The sequence below is a fragment of the Coffea arabica genome, chromosome 4c (assembly GCF_036785885.1).
Source record: "Coffea arabica cultivar ET-39 chromosome 4c, Coffea Arabica ET-39 HiFi, whole genome shotgun sequence".
In the NCBI taxonomy this organism is placed as follows: domain Eukaryota; kingdom Viridiplantae; phylum Streptophyta; class Magnoliopsida; order Gentianales; family Rubiaceae; genus Coffea; species Coffea arabica.
The window spans coordinates 12367241-12373240 of record NC_092316.1 but is presented as its reverse complement, the minus strand read 5'-3'; positions in this window follow the sequence as shown (position 1 = coordinate 12373240).

Sequence of the window (6000 nt, the reverse complement as noted above, 5' to 3'; positions counted from 1 at the left end):
AATGTTATTTGAAGCATTTTGTGACATTTTTATGATACTTTTGATTGACAGAGAAAAATTTTAGGAGCTGTTGAATCTGTTGAAATGAAAGAGAAAAAATAGGCTGCAATTGGATGGAAGCATGAAAGAGAAAAAATAGGCTAAAAAGCATCAGACATCCCTTTTTATAACTCATTGAGGGACATTTTAGTCAGTCAAAACAAACAGCTCTCTTCCAATGGCAATTTTGGCATCTTGAAGTTTTTAACGGTGCAATTACTTTGCTGGACTGACGGAGGGGGTAAACTGTGGAAACACAAATATCGGGGGGTAAATTAAGAAATGGCCCATACTTAAAGGGGATAAAGTGCGATTTACTCTACATTTTATGCTTTTGCTCTTTTGCAGTCTACAAGTATTGTATACCTTCTAAAAGCGTAATCTATGAAGTTTCCCATCTAGGTCATGTGAATGATTACCAATAACAAATAGTGATATATCAGTATATACCTGGTTAAGTCAAGAAATTTTAGTAGCTCGGTAATGACTCTCAACCATTTGTTAGTTCTTGTTTTATATATAATAGTATTACTTATCTTCGTCTTTAAATTCTATTGTAGGTAATTGGTTTTGAAAAGCACGAATAGAAATTTCATGATTGGATTAGCTCATTTTGCTTGTGTATTATAAATATTACATTGATTTACAGTAGTCAAGCTCAAGTTCACACTGCTTTGACTTGCTTCATTTTAATATTCAAGCCTATTAGTTGCCCCAACTTGGTCCAATTCTGCTTAGATCTTCTGTTGAAATCCTTTATTCCCCAACCAAAACCTACCTAATACCAAATTTAATACAGGAAAAATACACATGAGCAGAACAACCACAGTTGATTTCGGGGTGATCTGTTTTATTTTAATGCTGCACAAACCCCAGATGAAAAGAAAGCCATGTGAGGATTTGTTGTCGTTTAAGCTAGGGATATTCCATCCGTCTAGCTTGAATTGTTAATGCTTTTACTACAAGAAAGAAATGCGTTTAGGAGCATTCTTGATAGAAAAAGACCCAAACAAATGAGGACAAAGGTGCATGCTCCACAAGGATTTTTTGTTTCATAGTGAACACATGTAATTACCACAGCTTTAAGCTTTATCTTATTCTACATTTGCTTATTATCTTGAGTAATTTTATGGTATTAGATATCTTCAAATGCCACCTAACATGTGAAATAATATCAGAGGAAGGGGTGTATTTTGGACTAGCATAACCAATTATATTCTGTTAAAAATATGGGAAATTCTATGATTCCTTTTGGATAGTGGATACTATTCTCTCTATTTTTATCTTTCACTAACGATAACAATTTAACTATTTAACAATATTTAATTTAAGGGTCAATAACACTTTCTTTACAATTTAACAGTGAATTTTACTTGTAGATATGATACTGAATACTCACAAGAGATTGTAGAAGCTCCCGAAAGTATGATATCTTAACTACACTGAAAACTTTGAGATGATCTGTTACAAACGGCGGTCTATATGTTTCGTGGTCTCACCATGAGGTAAGTGCCATAAATGGGATTCACTTGTGCAAAGTGAAAACTACCCTTTTGTGGTGCTGATTTATCTATATCATAAAATAGCATTGAATTTTTCTATGGAATTGTGAAAGATAGACTGGACCATAGAATTTTCTTGCAAGGTTATGGAGACGGGTGAAATAAGTTTTCCTAGTACCACATATCGAATAGTCTCAATCCGAAAGATCCAACATCATTTGTTCCATCAAAAACCCAAGACAAGGAAACTTGCTTTTAGCCATGCGGGAAGACTAGTGCTCTCCATTTGCTGATCACATCTGTGCATTCTACACATACGCTACTACAATGATGGCTACCTCCATCTTTATGATTCCTAAACAAAGCCACATTGTTAAGCCTTAATTGCTACAATAATAATTTTTCTCAGGTAAATTAAATGTTACTTTTTGTTTTTTTTTTTTAAAGATGTTGACAGACTTTATGGAAAACATTTGGGGTGCTTACTAAAGATTTTTTTATTAATTTTGTTTACGTTAATTCTCTACCTAATATTTTGTCCAAATCTCCAATTCCAAGTGGCCCAAACACATAGAACCAAAATAACACCACCAGCTGCGGAATTAAGAATAAAATGAGATATGCGATTGAGATCGAAGTATAGTTGAAAATGGAGAGGCTAGGGAATTTAAAAATGTGATATAAATCCAAAGGAGAAGGTACATCATTGTTGGTCTGAATAATATCTATAGCAAAAGAACAAATTAAAGGAATTCCTTCCATCTATCAAGGAATTTAAAAAATTATCACAGGAATTACATTTTCTCTTTCTTGGGGCCACTTTGAAGAAAATAATGCTACAAGAAAGAGAATAAAACCATCTAAAAGAAGTACAGCTTAAGTCATTTATCCATCACTTCATTCTGTTCTGATGAATGATTGCTGACTTTTGGGAACTAATATTCATTTTTAATGCTCTAAGGAGTTCTTCATGGATAAGGACGAAGTTGACTTTAGTTTGCTGTCCAAATAATTCATGTAACCTCATCCATTAGATATCAAAAGTAGAGATAAGGAGGCCGTCTTTTTGTTAAAGCTATTAAGAAGTAGGTATTTTATAATTTTCTTATATACTATACAAGAATGAGTTTAGGACTAGATTTCAACCGCAGGGGTGAGGTTATTTTGGAAATGTGAGAGTATTTGAAGAGTAATTGGAACATTGAGTACAAGTCATTATAGCTTTAATTGCACTATAATTACTTATATAACCTTTCAGACATTTAAGGTTAGGGGCAAGTTTGATATGTTACAATGTTTGGTGCCAAGTTGAGTATCAAGTACAACTGAATAAAACTTGTGTTTTGGTAGAATTACATAAAAATTCTTTTAATCATTTATTACCTTATTATCCTTATACTATATAAGAATGAGTTGAGAGTAAAGATGTTCTTTGGATTTCAACCGTAAGGCTAGGGCTATTTTGGGAATGTAAAAGTATTTGAAGTGCAATTGAAGTATTGAATACAAGTCATTATAGCTAATTTAGTTTTGTTGTAATTACTTAGATGTCCTTTTAGACATTTAAAGTTAGGGGTGACAGATATCCGATTGAACACTAGGTATAACTAAATTCAGCTTGTGTTTTAGTGAAATTACATAAAAGCCCTTCTAATCATTTAATTGTATTAACATCCAAGTCTCTTAATTTTCTAAAGCATTTCTCATCAGTTATTTGCAAACTTATGATATATAGATATTAAAACACAATTAATACCAATTAGTAGAGAAGTTTGCTTTCTTGGCCGTTACCCCCATCTGTTCAAATTCATTTCATTTACTTACAACTTTTTTCCATCATAATCATGTAACCTATTAAATTCGGATGTTGCTACATTAGCCACTCCTCTTCCCTATTTTGCAACACCTTTCTCAATAGGTATATTTTCTTTAACCAATCTACTTTTTGGTTGTAAGAAATCTCAATAGGTATGTTTTCTTTAACCAATCTACTTTTTTGTTGTAAAAAATCTGTAATCTTGATGGTTGTATGTGCGATAATTTTTTAGTATTTTAATTCAACTGTCCATGTTAGATAGGCATGATAGGGAGGAGATCACATTTGTTAATTATTATTTGTGGTTTAAAGTAAGTTTATCATCATAAATTTTTCCATATGCAGATTGCATCTACTTTTGTTGTTTTAACTATTAGTTATGATAATTTTCAAATTGTTGGCTATTTTATTGATGATTCCATTTAGGCAAATTTTTCACTTCATTTGATTTGCCAATAGGTTTAGCTATCTACTTAGAACTATTTGGTTGCAAATCTAAAGTATGTACTTCATTACTTTTAATTGTTTTCTTGAATTGGGTGGCCTAAGATGTCTTAGTACTTTATTTGATGTGGTTATTCCTTTAAATTAGCATGTTAGTTATTGTATATCTTTGCAACTAGATCAAAAACTGATATTTAGTGATTGTAATCCATATCGAGAAGGAGATGCTTAACTATATGTTCTAAATTATACAATAAATCGTAATTGATTGATTGGTGAATGTGGAGGTCTCATGATGATATGTTCTTAGAATCAATATAAATTTAAGAATTTGGCTTGCAAGAATCGAAATTCCACTAGCAATAATTTTTTTCAAATATGCTAATTGTTCAAATCTCACTTATATGACACAATAATGTGATGGACTGCCCTTATATTAAAATCAAATTCAAACTAAACAACAGATTTTAATATCCATAAAGTGCATGAGCAGATATAAGTAGGTCTTTTACTTTATTAGGTTAGGTGCAAAGTAGTTGATCATATCTTATAATTCTGTTTCATTGCATATTAGTATATTTTTTAACTCAATATGTAACTTATGATTTTTCTATTTAATATCATATATTAAAATTGTCATACTTCAATTCTTATACTACAAAATACCAAATAATAATTATTAATCATCTTTAATTATAGGTATTAAACTCCCGCGCGTCGTGCGGGCTTTTCCCTCTAGTTATTATTATAAAAGTACCCTTATACCCAAAAGAGTTGTTGAATTTACGAAATGTTTCAAATCATATAAAAATTTTTAAAGGGCAATAATGTCTTTTCACTCAAACATTGTCAAGAAAATGAAAATTTTTAACTCGAACTTGATAAGGCTCGTATTGACTCGAGCTCATGCGAGTCGAGCTCGAGTTCTGCGAGCAAGCATCAAACTCGAGCTTGAGCGAGTAGTATTATTGCATGTCGAGTCATACTCGAGCTCGATTACATCGCGAGGTCATAATCGTGTTGGTGACAAGGTACAAGTGAGAGTTGGTTGACTTTAGTGAGTCGTTTGAAACTTTAAGGCCCGTTTGGCAAGTGAAATTTTTTGATGTTTGTCTAAAATCTTACTGTAGTTTATTGTAGAAGTTTTTATAAAATTTTTTGAAGTGTGTTTTTTTTAATATTTTAAAGTGTATAGTATAAAAATTTTGAAAATTTTTTTAAGATTAGTGTAGTTAAAGTTTTTAAAAAATTTGTAACAGATAAACTTGACAGAAAACTTAATTGCCAAATAAGGCCGTCTATGATGTGAGGCAAAGCGGTGGAGACAATTTTGTCATAAAAGAATAAAAAAAATTGAGGGGGGAGGGCCCAGGTCCAAATTGGTAGTGCAAATAACGTCTGCCTTTTAATAATCAACTATTCCAAAAGATATCTCTAATCAATGTGGTCAACGTTTGTATTCAAACTTGCATCTATGAATTGCCTATAAGGCTATAACATATTTTCTTTTAAGCAAATCGAAAAAATCGTGAAACACATCAATCTTTAAAGACGTTACTTGTGAAAAATTAAAACAATTGATAACATACAGGAAATTCTTCCAAACTCGTGGTCTTCACAATATTAATGATTTCTTCTATTTTCACGTGATAAAATTGGACCTCATGATTTGGACTTTTCCATTGCTAGATAATGTACGAAGTTAGGTAAAGAAAGTTTTGTTGTTGAGTAACTAGTGATAGATCTGGAAAGCTTTAGGTAGTTGTGGTGGTAAATGAGCAGAGAAAATTAGTTGATAGGCAATATCATAATAATAGCACTTCATATTTGTAAGTTGTACCTTTTTAGTCTTTCGATGATTCAAGTTTGATGATTACAAATTGCAGCTAAGGAGATAGCCAAGAGATGAAGTCTTGGATGGGTTTTAAAGGATCAAATATGGCTTAGTTTCGGTTATTGCATCATATCAAATGGGTAAAAAAAACAATAAACAACCCTAAGGGATGGAATAGAATAGAGAAAGGGTTTGTTTTACATTTATTTTTTAAAGTTTTTTATTTGAATGAGTGTGCAAGAGTTGGGGATGTTTTTGAAATATTTTATTGTAGTAATATATATGAAAAACTTTTACTGTAAATATTTTTAATGATATTTTTTGAGATATTTTTGAGATATATTTTAGAGTATTTTTAAGGTTTA